Here is a 16448-nt window from a genome sequence, read left to right on the forward strand (position 1 = left end):
AATTGGAAGACTCACTGCCTTTGAGTTATCTAATTTTGATAACTACAAGCCAAAAATTTTTGATTATGCATTCAAAGCTAAGATGACAATAAAAGAAAACTAGGAGGTTCAAACAAAGAAAAAGAATGGAAAAGGAAAGTATGTATCTAGTGATAGCAACACTGATGAAGATGATATGGACCAATTGGAAGCATTACTAGCAAGGAGATTTCATAGAGGAAGAGGCAAATTCAAAGGTAAGCTACCAATCATTTGTTTCAATTGTAATGAAATTGGTCACATTGCAGCCAGGTGCACACAAAAGAAAAATTACAAGGATGGAGGTAACTTCAAGAATAAAAAAGAGGAAAACAAGGACTACAAAGGTAAAAGCAAAAGATTCTACATTGTTGAAGAAGACTCTGACGAAAATGATGATGAAGTAGTCTATGTGGCTATGAAGGATGAATCAGATGAAGAAGAAGCAACTGCCTTGGTAACTTGCATGAACAAGAATGATAGATGGATAATAGATAGCGGATGCTCTCATCACATGACTGGAGGCAAAAGTAAGTCCATTACCTTTACTGAATATGACAGAAATAGTGTTAGATTTGGTAACAATGCACCATGTTAGATCAAAGGTAAACGTAGTGTCAAGCTTACTGAAAAGATATCATGTGATAATGCATACTATGTTGAAGGACTAAATTATAACTTGTTAAGTGTCTCATAGTTAGGCAACATAGGATGTAAGGTTAAATTTGAAAAAGGAATTGTTAAGATTTATGATTCTCAAGGAAGTCAAATAGGAAAAGGTGATCAGACTAGGAGTAATTTGTTTTACCTTGATATGGAAGATGTTTCTTGTCTTTTTGTTCAAACTGATGATGTATGGTTATGGCATAAGAGGCTATGTCATGTAAATTTTGACAATTTGATAAGCATAAGAAAAATGAAGAAAGTTAGAGGACTACCAAAGTTGAAAAAACTTGATAACATCATGTGTAAACAATACCAACTAGGGAAGATGACCAAGTCAACTTTCAAAAGCAAGACTTATACTTCTAATTAAGTATTAGAGCTAGTTCATACTGACTTGTGCGGTCCTATAGATGTACAAAGCTACAAAGTTGACAGATACATAATGCTATTTGTAGATGACTATTCGAGAATGATGACAGTCATGTTCCTGAAACAAAAATCAGATGCATTCCAAATGTTCAAATGGTACTTGGCTAGAGTTGAGAAAGAAATTGGAAAAAGCCTAAAATGTCTCAGATCTGATAGAGGAGGTGAATTCACATCAAGAGAATTTGAAGAATTCTACAATGAAAGAGGAATCAAAAGGCATACATTAGCACACAGAACTCCACCTCAAAATGGTATAGCAAAGAGAAGGAATAGATCAGTTATTGACTGTGCCAGGACTTTAATGATGGAGAAAAATGTTGCACTCAAATATTGGAGAGAAGCTATAAGTACTGCAGTCTACACACTCAATAGAGTTCAAGTCAAGAAAGGTACAAATGCAACACCTTTTGAATTATAGTATGGGCATTCTCCTAATGTAAAACACTTCAAAATATTTGGATGTAAATGTTATATATATAAAGAGTCTAGAAATGGAAAGTTTGATGCAAAAAGTGAGGAAGGCACATTTCTTGGTTATTCTACTAGAAGCAAGCTTATAAGTGCTTGAATGTTAACACTTACAAAGTAGTAGAAAGCACAAATGTGAAATTTGATGAGCTTGCAGAAGTTCAAAATATTGAAAACACCAAGAAAGCAGAGGAATACAAGACCTTTGTATACTTTTATGAAGGTATACCTAATAATGAAGAAGTTGCAACCCAGAATGACAATCAGCAACAAAATCTAGTATCTATCGAGTCACAGATAGTGGATGCCGAACAACAGACACATTAAGAAGCTGAACAACAGAATACAAAAAATGTCCATTCAAATTTTGAGAATAGCCAACATGAAGAAAATCAACAAATATCTGATCAAAATATACATGAAGATTCAGATTCTGAAAGAGACAATATGCAAACAAGGAAAGAACCAGTATTGGCAAAGTATGTAAGAAGAAATCATCCTATAGAACAAATTATTGGAAATAAAAAGGCAAGACCAATGACAAGAAATAGACTCAAAAATGAAACATGTCTACTCAGTAGAATGGAACCAAAAATAGTAAGTGAAGCCATAACAAATGATGACTGGTATAAAGCTATGAAAGAAGAAATAGAACAAATTGAGAAGAACAAGACATGGACCTTAGTCTCAAGACCAACTGAAAAAAATGTGATTGGAACCAAGTGGGTGTTCAGAAACAAGTTAGATGAAAATGGTAAAATCACAAGAAACAAGGCAATACTAGTTTGCAAAGGATATGCACAAGAGGAAGGACTGGATTATGGAGAAAATTTTGCTCCAATTGCTAGAATGGAAGGAGTAAGGACCTTACTGGCATATGCAGCTTGCAAAGGATTTAAGGTTTATCAGATGGATGTAAAGTCTACATTTCTGAATGGTATACTTGAAGAGGAAGTTTACATAGAGCAACTAGAAGGTTTTGTTGATGAAGAGAACAAAAATAAGGTATGTAAACTACATAAGGCTCTATATGGATTAAAGAAAGCCCCTAGAGCTTGGTATGAGAGACTTCACAAGTATTTGGTGCAAATAGGATTTGAAAGAACTGATGATAACAACAACATGTACATCAAATCAGAAGAAGGTAAGGATATTATTGTATCTGAAATATTTGTGGATGATATAGTTTTTGGAGGAAAGGAATTACTGTGCAAAAGTTTTGCTGACAAAATGAAACATGAGTTTGAAATGTCTATGTTTGGAGAAATCAAGTTCTTTGTAGGATTGCAAGTACATCAACTAAAACATGGCATATTTGTAACACAGTCAAAATACATCAAAGAGATACTCAAGAAGTTTGGATTAGAAGACTCCAAACCTATTAGCACACCAATGGCAATAGGACATAAGCTATCTAAAAGTGATGAATCAGCTGAAGTTAATCAAACAATGTACAAATCCATGATTGAAAAACTACAATATGTTGTACATAGCAGACCAAACATAGCACTAGGAGTTGGAATAGTGGCTAGATTCTCTACCAATCTTAGAGAAAATCATCTCATGGCAGTAAAAAGGATAATGAGGTATCTTAAAGGAACTGATGATTTTGGCCTATATTACAAAAAGAATGAAAAGTTTGAGCTCAATGCATACACAGATGCAGATTGGAGAGGAAACATTGATGACAGAAAAAGTACAAGTGGAGGAGCATTATTCTTAGGTAAAAGGCTAGTTACTTGGACTAGCAAGAAACAAACATGCACATCTCAGTCCACAGCAGAAGCAAAATATGTGGTAGCAGTAGTCAATTGCACAAACATTGTGTGGCTCAAACATCTATTGAAAGCAATGAAAGAAGAAGTAACTAAACTTGTGATACTATATTGTGATAATACAAGTGCTATAAACATATCCAAAAATCTAGTAATGCATGCAAAAACCAAGCATATTGCAATCAAGTATCACTAAGTTAGAGAATTGGTGAAAGACAAACAAGTGAAGATGGAGTACATTCACACAAAGGAACAAACTGTAGATATCTTCACCAAACCATTGCCCAAGGATGCTTGTGAATATCTTAGAGGCAAGTTGGGGGTAATGCCCCTAACTCAAGCAGTTTAAAGTAACATAGAAGCTGCCCTGCATCAACAGGAGTAGATCATTGAAATATCAGAAGTATGATATAGAGGATGACAATAGGAGCAGAAATTCCAGATCAGTCACAAGCATGGTGACAGAGGGAGAAAAACATGAAGATGCAAAGTCTTTATCTACAATGTTAAAGATGCTACATCTTTGGCATTTATGTCAAAGAGGGAGATATAGGTGAAACTAATCAAGATCATTACAAAGAGGGAGATATATATATATATATATATATGAAGGATCAGGAATACAGAGTAAAGATGCAATAGTACAAAGGGAGAAGTAGAACAAAGGATTAAGTTATATACCAAGAAATAAATGTATGTAATTTTGGTGGTAACTAAGTTGATCAACTTAATCATTTGATCAGTTTGGTTTGCCATCAATGCCAAAGAGGGAGATTGTTGAAAATGATTGAAAAGTTCATGAGTGAAGGAAAATGGAACTGGAAATGAATTTTTTCAATCATTGTTGTCATTGATGTCAAAATTTATACTTGCAGGAATGACAATTGCTTTAATGATCCAAATATTATTAATTGATTGATTGACAAGGAGGTGGCAATCAATAAGATGTAACTAGAGTACCTAAGAGAAAAGGTTGAAGTTATGATGATGTAATGAAATACAAGGATCAACTAAGCCATTGATGAAATAATACATTGATGACATATTCTAACACATGTTGTAAGGATTAACTAAGTACCAAACAGATTCTTAGTTGAAGCCGAGAAAGCTCAACTTAGTGTATGCCGAGTGATCTTCAGGTGCCAAGTAAATATCAAGTGTCGAGCAGTCTTTAGGTGCCGAGTGAAGATTAGGTACCGAGTAGAAGAAAAGATACTAAGTGCTGAGTAAGTCTTCAAGTGCCAAGCAAGATATAAGTGCCGAGTGATATTGAAGTGCCGAGTGAATTCTGAGAACCGAGTTTCACAGAATTGATTCAAGTGCCGTGCATCAGAAAATCAATGATGCTGAGTTGCTACATTATTTTGAAAAGATAAAAGTTTGCCAGATCTAAGCCGACATGGTAATTATCTAGAATTTTTTGAACTAGATAAAAGATAAGAATGATGAGCTGGTGGCACAGAACACTATGTAAAATGTTTTTGGCAAATGCTAATGGATTTATCATAAAGTTTCTAGATAGAAACAAGATATGGGACAGATACATTGTATCCTACCTAATCCATTGAAAACCTAAAGTTAGAGAGGGAGATTTGAGTGGGAAATGAAGAATATAACTTCTTTATAAGGAGTTACAAGTTAGAGATCAAAAGTGTGTGCAAGAGAGGGAATTGGTCATAAGTGTGATTATGTGAAAAAGCAAAAGAGGAGTAAGAACAGAGCATCAAGACTCTGAATTGCTTAAGTGACCAAAGATTGCATTGGCATAATGAGTGGAAGAAATCAAGGAGACAGATCTTGAAGGATGAACAAGCTATCAATGCTGCAAGGAAGAAAAGCCAATCAAAGAAAGGAATTGAAGAGTGATATGAAATCTGCACATTTAAGGTTGCAAATCTGTATCAAGTCAAAACCTTTCTAATACTTTCTTACCATTGTATTAGATATTGAAATCCTACATTGCTAGGTTAGCTTAACAACTAGGTAAATAAACCTTAAGAAAAGGACAAAGAGATCCCCAAGAAAAGGACAAAGAGATCCTCAGGAGGAGGATAAGAAATCCTTAGGAGGAGGATAGGAGATCCTTAGAGAGGGATGAAAGATTCTTTTGAGAAGGTGACTGAAAAATCCCATGGACTTGGGTGAGCCTAACAGCTCTATGTAAATCCTTTAATAGGGTGAAATTCCAAGTTGAATGTTCTTAAATCCTTTAACAAGGTCACATTTAACAATGTGTTGTAGCCTTTAACAGGGCAGACCATCAGAAGTGGTTGAAATCAATTGCGTAGTTATTTTGTGGGTATCATCCCCACTCGAGTTTTACCTTCTTATTCTTGGAGGGTTTTTGGATTATCAAATCCTTAGTGTTATGGTGTGATGCATGTTTACTTTTCATGGTTGTTTAATGTTTAATTGCATGCATGATAATTTTAGTTGTGTACAATTAAGGATTTGTAGAAAAAGTTTTATTGGACATTATTGGAACTTGGATAACTGATTCACCCCACCTCTCAGTTATTCTAAATAATTCTAACAAAAAGTGACTGCAGACTTTCTCCTCTTCTGGAATACATACTTTTTAGTTATTTAAAAACATGGACTAGGTATAGAATTCCTAGATTTTAGACTCATCAACTATCAAAGAAATTAACAATATTGATTATTAAAACTAGTGCACTAATTCTAGTGCCAAAAAGAATCAGTAATCTAAGAGCTCGCGACCCCTGAATTTCCTCCACTCAGGGCTGGTATAATAACACCAATAACTACTTTGACTCCCGTTCGGTTGAGTTGACCTTGCTTTTATATCTACAAAATATTGGCACTTCCAAAGCAATAAAAACATACATCGAAACTTATTCAAAACATGCTATCTAAATTAGTTTATCCTATGTCACATTGTTGTAGGAGAACTACCCAACCTAGCTAAGGAAGAGAAAGCATCATTCTCACACTAATTTGTAATTAAATGACATATCTTTTCACAACATATTCATTTTGATCTTGGAAAGTAATTATGTACATATTTGACTAAGACCATCATAAACATCATGTTCTTGAACATCAAAGTCTTTAAAAAGTTTGCAAATTAAACTGAAAATGAAATGTCAAAATAGACCATATTTTGGTTTCATTAGGCAACATGGTCACATTGAAGGGGGAAACAAATTTCGTCCATTGGTATGTATTTTAATAATTTATAAAATACATAATACATGATTTGATGGTGACATCATGGTCATGATTAATATAAGGTCATCATTTTGACATAGGCCAACCACCCCGGGTTTCATGTTATGGACCATGACAATTCAGAGAATGTGGATTTTGAAATGAGGGAACATGGAGGTGTGAATATAGAAGTAGAAGGTAATGATCCAATTGAAGATGATCATGATGATGAAGAAGATCACGATGATCAAGATGATGATGATGGTGATATTGGCGTAGATCTTGATGTATCTATACTTGAGAAGGCACACAAGCCCTTATACAAAGGTTCCCAAACAACTCTTCTTGTCGTTGTATTGATGTTGGTGAACTTGAAGGTTATGTATGGTTTATCCAACATAGCAATAACATGTATGTTAAGGTATGTTATCTTTTTTCATTTTTTAGCCATAATTCCCTTACAATTAACATTGGGTGAATTATATAGCAATTAATATTCTTTATATTAACAAATTATATTTTTTGTCATAGGTTTATAGGTGAGTGTTTGTTACCACCATCAAACATTCTACCTCGCTTGTACCGAGAATTAACTACCATTATGAAAAATAGATATTGGAATTAAGTATCAAATAATATATGCATGTCGGAATGATCATATTATGTATCATAAACATGAATTTTCAACACAATGCCCTATTTTTCATATTAGTAGATATCAATCAGATTGAATAACAAAAAAGGTGCCTCGCAAGGTTCTTCAAGTTATTCCCATTACTTGACATCTGTAACAATTATTCAGGTGCAATAGCTTGACACATTTGATGGATTACCATGCACACAATAGAAGTTGAGCTGACATTATGTGAATGCCCATGGATGGTTCAAAATTTAAGGAAATAGAGGAAAAATGGCCACACTTTAAGGAAGAACATCGTAATCTCAAGCTTTCATTGGCAGTGGATGGTGTCAATCCATTTGAAGAGATGAGATCTACTTACTTGATGTAGCCTATTTTTGTTATCAACAATAACACTCCTCCTTGGATGACCATAAAGAAGGAGCACATAATGTTGAAACTGACTATTCCAGGTATTTTTTCATTTAATAGTCATCTAAATTACTTTATTATAAATAATCCATCAAAATGGTCATAATAATTATGTAATATTTCTGTTCATTCAACTAGGTAATTACCAAGTTAAATATATCAATGTATATATTGATCCCCTTGTTGATGAGTTGATGGTGTTATGGAATGGGATCACTATGTATGAATTCTCTAGACTAATAAGACATAAAATTTTGATTCCATGCAATGCTCGTACGAACAGTACATGATGCCCTTGGGCTAACACATTTTTGTGGTATGTTCTCTTCTTAACACCTCTTTTTTGGTATGTTATAGTGCTAACACAAAGTTAACATATGTAATCCAATTATGCATGATCTTGTAGGTCTTCAAACAAAGGAAAAATTTGCATGTCTAGTTGTTGGTCCAAAGATGAAATTTTGTCATTCAAAAAGTTTAGGAAAGTAGCTGTTCGATGATAATAAACACTTTCTCCATAGAAATCATAAGTATTGAATTACTGAAAGACATCTTTTCAATGGGAAATATGAGACTACATCAAAGCCATGGAGAATGACACCTCACCTATGGAAGTTGGAATACGATAAAATAAATTGCAGAGGTAATGCCATTCCATCTAATGTTTTTTTGTTTGAAATTCATATTTTGATTTTGTTTACTGATGATGTAATTGATGCTCCTAAAGGTCATCAAGGCATTAATGATCAACTTACAAAAGGAGTAAAAAGTTATCCTACGCAATTTATTAGGTTTTCGTACTATGCAAAACTCCCAATCATGCATTTGTTTGATCCTATGCATATTGGAAAGAATGCAACAAAGACATTATGGAAAATCTTGGATGAAAGGCATAACAAAGACCAAATTGTCAAAAAATTTAGTGACATTGAAGAATCCAATCATGCAATGAAAAATTGCATTCGATCAAATAACAATCGAGACCAAATTGATACAAGTGCCCTTAGTTGGTTATTGTCAGAGCAGAAGAGCAATGCTATAAAAGAATTCATAAAAAATAGGATTTCCCAAAGGATTTGATGCAAACATAAATGATCTCATATCAAAGAAAAGTGAATTTGAGCCAGGGATGAAAACACATGATTGGCATACATTTATTAAGGTAATTCATGTTATTTTGTATTCACTATATATTTGTATATTGCACATAGTTTTCATTTCATTCTTTTATAAAATATTGATAATCTCATTTTACAAATATTGCAATATGTTCTACCGCTATCTCTCCCACACCACTTCGAGAATAGTGTCAAACAAGTTATATATGATCTTGGAAAATACATGAGGTGGTTGTCATAAAAGAAAATCAGTAAAGAAGATATAAAATATTGGAAGAGAAAAATTCCTCATCTTATGTGTGAAATGCAAAAGTGTCTACCTTTATCTTTTTTCAATGCACAAGAATACTACCTCATACATCAAGTTGAGGAGATTGAATTGTGTGGACCTACACCAAGTAGGTCAATGTGGATGGTTGAGAGGCACTTGAAATTTTTAAAAGGCTTGGTTCGACAGAGAGCACATCTTGAGGGTTCTATGGTGGAGGGATATATGGTATACAAACCATGGTGTACATTAGTGAATATCTTCCTAAGTTTGCAGCAAATATTCATGTAGATAGTATTTGGGATTTAAACTCCATTAACAAATTTGAAGGGGAGTACTTGATGGGCAAAGGTAGATTGAGGAAAGTGAAAGGTAAATATAAGATGTAATTGTAGTTAATTAATTTTTATAAATATTCAATATAAGTTATTTATAATTGGTGTATTTTTTTAATATAGTTGGTTGAGAGTGGGATACAATACATTTGTATATTGCAAACAATCTTGATTGGATGACGTTATGGATTGAACAGTGTCAACAAAATAGTTGCTCGTTAACATGGGAGGGTGTTGCTTCATTGGTTACAAAAGCTCATCGTAATGGAAATTCCAATGTTACAACAATGGTAGTTGATTTAGTAAAGGGTTTAAGAGGTGGATAAGTACGTACAAATTTATTAATGATCATCACTCATATGTTTCATATCAACTCATGATGCAAATAATTGTCATACGCTTCAAAAATTGTAGGTCAAGCACCACAAAGCTATGTACTATCATGGGCACAAATTTTGCATTAAAAAGGGATGACACTAAGAAAACTTGTGATTCTAGGATAACTGTTGTTTTCAAGGTCACTAACATATCATCTAGAAAGAACATACATCCTCAACAATCTCAAAATTGATACTATGGAATCTTGGATGATATGATTGAGTGCAACTTTAACTCCTTCAAAGTAGTTCTATTCATTGTCAAATGGTATAGGCTATGACTAAATAAAAAATGATGCAAATAGAACTATTATTTAACATGATAATGGATTTACAATGATTAATACAAGGTTGTTTGAGCCAATTGGAGATGAGCCCTATGTTCCTCCAAGACAATGTGAGCAAGTGTTTTACTTAGGTTCCACATAAACGGGGTTGGTCATTTGTTGTTAGACATGAACTAAGAGGAAGACTGATCAAGTATAATGTTATGGAAGAAGAAGATGTTGAGAATCAAGATGATGGCGATGATGATGAAAATTATGGTGATGATGATGATGATGGTGGTGGTGGTGGTGGTGGTAGTGATGATGATGATGATGATGATAATGGTGGTGATGATGATGGTGTTGATGATGACGATGATGATTGTGATGATGTCAATGATGATAGTGGTGACAATGATGATGGTGATGATGATGAGATAGATGAAGAAGATGATTAATGATATGATTGAAATGTACAAGGTATGTGATCAATGACTCCTACTAAGCTTTGATCGCTAAGTACAACATAAACCAATTTTTTTTTCCAAAACCATATGTGCAAATATAAACATTAAGTACAACATATCCAAATTTTTAAAGATATACATGCCTCCTAATAAGCTCTGATTGTTAAGTACAACATGCACCAAATTTTTCTTTCAAAACCATATAATGTTCAGATATAAACATTAAGTATAGCATGTCAAATTTTTTTTAAAGATATACATGACTCCTAGTAAGCTCTGATCATTTCACATAGGTGTATTGAAATAAATTGAGTGAAGTGTTAATGTTGTCTTATAAGTTATTTGTAGCTAACTTAAATGATTAACATATGTAGGAAATTTAATCCCTTTGTCGAGGGTCGTGCACAATGACATGGATCAACAGGTATCAGTTAATAAATAGACATAATTTTCTTATATTCTTCTTTTTTAAATAGACAAAAAAGAACCATATAGACATGTAATTATATAATCACTTTCAACTTAGTACATTTTATATCTCTTAGTATAGACAAAGAAGAATCGTACGCATGGGTCACAACTTGATTATTCTATGTATATTATTTAATTATTATCAAAATTCTCTAGTAGTTGAAGTGGGGATGTGACAATATATCATTTGATCAATTTCAGGGACCACCAAATCTATCTACATCGAATGAGAGAAATGAGGGAATGGTAGATGAAAGTTCTACATGTACTACAACTGAAATGGGGAGATCAACTAGCAGTCAAAAGATTAGAAAAAAATCAATAAATGCATGCAATTTTTCCTTGCTAAAGGGGGGTCATGTGTTAGGATAAACCACGGATAGAAATAAAAACTACATGCAAATATAACTAATAACAAAAAATAATAGAATACACAGAAATGAACACAAGGCACCAAGATTTAACATGGTTAACCCAATCCCTGGGCTACGTCCACCAAATAGCAAGTCCGATCTTATTACAATCCAGTGATTACAACCTGATTACAATCCGTAATCCCTTACAGCTCAATACCGCCACAAGAGCCAATTTTGTATCACCACATATAAAAAATACCCAACCCTAAGCCCTTTTTATACAAGTATTAAACCGCTTTAGGGTTATAACATGTCGGCCATAATATGTCAGCTACTTCCCAAAATTTTTTTTTTGGGGCAATGCCCCAAACCCCACTATTTATGAAGTATGTATAGTACTTTCCTGATCAGTCACCACAATCTAACAATCTCCCACTTGGGGACTGATCAAGCTCCACACTAAACAACAATCTCCCACTTGGGGTCTGATCGTGTAGCAATACAACTACCGCATGGGGCTCCCACTGGATCAAACCACCCTGGACTTTGCTATTCTTGTATTCACATTTAGTCTAAAAGACCAACTGAAGTTGAAGAGGAGTTTAGCTTCTCCCTTGTTACAACCTTTGTCAAAATATCTGCTAGATTTTCATTGGTATGTATCTTCTCCAGCTTTAACTGTCCATCCTCCAAAACTGACCGAATGAAATGGTACCGCAACTGTATGTGTTTGGTCTTAGAATGCAGAGCTAAATTCTTAGCAAGATGAATGGCACTCTGACTATCTGTGAACAAATAATTATCCTTCTGAGGATGTCCCAATTCTTCCAAGAAGAACTGAAGCCATATCATCTCTTTGGCTGCCTCTGTAGCAGCAACATACTCTGCCTTTGTAGTGGAGAGAGCATTAATCTTCTGTAGCCTAGAAACCCAACTCACGGCTGCCCCACCAACAGTAAAGACATAACCTGTAGTACTCTGCTTGGTATCAATATTCCCAGTCAAATCTAAGTCAACATAGCCCTGTAAATCAGTAGTAGAGCCCCCAAAGTGTAAACACTTATTAGATGTTCCTCTCAAATATCTGAGAATCCACTTGACAGCATTCCAATGCTCAAATCCTGGATGACTCATATACCTGCTAACGACTCCCACCTGCATGTGCAATATCTGGCCTAGTGCATACCATAGCATACATCAAACTTCCTACAGGTGAAGCATAGGGTACCTTGGACATCTTATCCTCCTCTTCCTGTGTCTTGGGACACATCTCCTTAGTCAATTTCAAATGACTAGGTAAAGGTGTGCTGACAGCTTTAGCATTCTCCATAGAGAAACGTTGCAACACCTTCTCAACATAATTAGCTTGAGATAGCGTCAATGTTCTGTTCTTCCTATCTCTACAAATCTTCATACCAAGGATTTGTTTTGCTGCTCCCAAATCCTTCATAGCAAATGCATGTGCTAATTGGCATTTCAGCCCCTTAATATGGTCCATGTTAGACCCAGCTATAAGCATACCATCAACATATAAACATAAAATAATGTAGCTATCATCATCCAACCTCTTAAAATAAACACAGTAATCTGAATGACACCTATTATATCCATGCTCATGCATAAAACTGTCAAATTTCAGATACCATTGCCGAGGTGCTTGCTTCAAGCCATATAAACTTTTCTTCAATTTGCACACTAAGTTCTCCTTACCTTTGACCTCAAAACCCTGTGGCTGAGCCATATATATTTCTTCATCCAAATCACCATGAAGAAAGGCTGTTTTAACATCCATCTACTCTAAATGCAAATCTTCAGTAGCCACAAGACTTAAAACAGTATGAATAGAAGTCATTTTAACAACAGGAGAAAATATCTCATCAAAATCAATTCCCTTTTTCTGTGCAAATCCTTTTACAACTAACCTGGCCTTAAATCTTTTCTTACCTCCTTCCTCTTCTTTCAACCTGTAAACCCATTTATTCTGTAAAGCCTTTTTACCTGCAGGCAACTTGCACAAATCCCATGTCTTATTTTTCAGCAAAGAGTCCATTTCATCTTTCATTGCAGATTCCCACTGAATCTTAGTATCCACCTGCACAGCTTCATCATAACTGTCAGGTTCACCAGCATCAGTAAGTAAAATAGAATACAAAGAGGGAGAAAACCTTTGTGGAGGTCTAATTGGCCTATTTGACCATCTAACATTCACTGGTGTGTGTGGCATTTGTTGTTGCAGTTGTTGCACATCATGAGGAATGGCTGGAGCATCAGCTTTTGGAGTATCATCCAGCACTACATAATCATCTTCTTTCTTCTCATGTTGCTGCAACAGATCTTTGTACAACACTTTTTCATTGAATATGACATCCCAGCTTCTTATAATTTTATGATTTTCAAAATCCCAAAGCCTATAGCCAAATTCATTAATTCCATATCCAACAAAGACACATTTCTTTGATTTAGCTTCTAGCTTGGTTCTATTTTCAGAGTCTATATGAGCAAAAGCTTCACAACCGAAGGTCTTCACTTACCTTCTTACCAGTCCATGCTTCCTCTAGAATACCATAGCCCAAAGGAGTAGAGGGACCTCTATTAATCAAATATACTGCAGTGTTGACAGCCTCTGCCCACATGTGTAAGGGCAACCCAGCATGCAATCTCATGCTCCTTGCGCGCTCCATTATAGTCCTGTTCATGCGTTCAGCCACTCCATTTTCCTGTGGAGTCCTTGGAACATTTTTTTGTCTACGAATACCATTAGTGGAGCAATAATCTTCAAATTCATGACTGCAATACTCACCACCATTATCAGATCTGAGACATTTTAATTTCTTACCAGTCTCATTTTCAACCAAGCATTTCCATTCCTTAAAAGTTTGAAATACATTAGATTTCTGTCTAAGGAAATAAACCCATACTTTTCTAGTTGCGTCATCAATAAATGTAACATAATAATGAGATCCACCAAGGGAAGATACCTGAGCCGGTCCCCATACATCTGTATGCACAAGCTCTAATTTCTCCTTTTTGTTTTCCTTCCCTGTCTTTACAAAACTCACTCTCTTTTGTTTTCCATACACACAACTTTCACAGAAATCCATATTCACACATTTTAGACCTGGTAAAACTTTCCTTGAATGAAGTACTTTCATACCTTTCTCACTCATGTGCCCAAGTCTATTGTGCCACAGCACTGTATCAGAATCTACAACAGCTATTTGTTCTCCCTACTCAACTGCAGTAATTGTTCCTGAATATTCATTTTTCTCTGAAACAATCAAAGTAGAAGGAACAATATGACCTGTACAAAGATATAAGGTGCCTACTTTCACACCTTTTGCTACTACAAGGGAACCTTTTGAAACCTTCCAATTTTTATCATTAAAAGTAACTACACAACCCTCATCACCGAGTTGCCCTGCTGAAATTAAATTTCTACTTAGTTTTGGAACATGTCTTACCTCATGTAGTAGCCAATGATTCCCATTCTGCAACTTAATCTTAATTTTTCCCTTTCCAACAATCTGACAGGGTTCATTATCCCCCAAATAAACAATCCCAAAATCCCCTTGGACATAATCAATGAAATAACCTCTATGAGGTGTAGCATGAAAAGAAGCACCAGAATCTAAAACCCATGAATCATCAACACTCTCTAAAGACAGAAGCAAAGCATCCTCTTCAGATTTGTTACTTACCACATTTGCCTCTTTGTCTTCATCTGATTTATCTCCTTCATTTTTCTTTCGAGTCCAACAATCTTTCTTTTTGTGCCCTGGTTTTCCATAGTACCAGCAATCATTTGGTCCTCTCGATTGAGACCTCCTCCCCTTTGACTTTCCTCTTGATTTCCCACGATTTCCAGAGTTACTTCCTCTTTCAGTCATTCTGCCCCTGCTTTGTGCATTTAAAGCACTTCCTGATGTAGATCCACCTGAGGATTTTCTACGAGTTTCCTCACTTAAAATAACACCGATCACATCATCATATTTTAGGGTACTAGATCCAGGAACAAAATTACTCACCGCCATTACCAAGCCATTCCAGCTTTCAGGCAAAGAACACAAAATCAAGAGAGCCCTAATTTCTTCATCAAAATTGATACCCACAGAAGATAATTGACTAGTAATAGTATTAAACTCATTTAAATGATCTGCAACAGATCCACCTTCTGCCATTTTCATATTAAATAAACGCTTCATGAGAAATACCTTATTTGAAGAGGAGGGCTTTTCATACAGTGTCGCTAGGGTTTTCATCAAATCTTTTGTCGTCTTTACTTTTGTAATATTAAATGCCACCGATGGTGCCAAGCATAATCGAATGCTTTCGAGTGCCTTTCTGTCCAAAAGATCCCATTCAGCCTCTGACATAGTTCCCTGATTCTTGGCTTTTCCTTCCAACGGCTTCCATAAATCCTTCTGATATAAATAGTCTTCCATTTGCATCTTCCATAACTGGAAGTTTTGCCCATTAAACCTATCAACCCTCAACTTACCCTCATCTGCCATCGCTCCCACTCAACTGTGAGACTCCCACTTAACCGTGAGACTTTCCTGCAGAGGATAACTGAAAGACAACCTTGCTCTGATACCACTTGTTAGGATAAACCACGAACAGAAATAAAAACTACATGCAAATATAACTAATAACAGAAAATAATAGAACACATAGAAATGAACACAAGGCACCAAGATTTAACGTGGTTCACCCAATCCCTGGGCTACATCCACCAAATAGCAAGTCCGATCTTATTACAATCTAGTGATTACAACCTGATTACAATCCGTAATCCCTTACAGCTCAATACCACCGCAAGAACCAATTTCGTATCACCAAATATAAAAAATACCCAACCCTAAGCCCTTTTTATACAAGTATTAAACCGCTTTAGGGTTATAACATGTCGGCCATATGTCGGCTACTTCCCAAATTTTTTTTTATGAAGTATGTACAGTACTTTACTGATCAGTCACCACAATCTAACATCATGTTCTTATGATGATGAGAGCAAAGGCAACATCAAGGTGCCTTTTCGGTACACACATATTGAGAAAGAATGGGTACCTAATGAGCTACCTCCAATTAACACAAACTTTTGTGTTAATATGAGGATATATCGCATGGCTTCATCCTCTTTACATGGTTTGGGCCTATTTTCCATGGATGGGATAAATGTATGTTACAAAAATTTTGTTGAATTGATGAAGTA

This window comes from Cupressus sempervirens, chromosome 7, assembly GCF_028749045.1.
Source record: "Cupressus sempervirens isolate cs-2001-9-10 chromosome 7, ASM2874904v1, whole genome shotgun sequence".
NCBI lineage: Eukaryota > Viridiplantae > Streptophyta > Pinopsida > Cupressales > Cupressaceae > Cupressus > Cupressus sempervirens.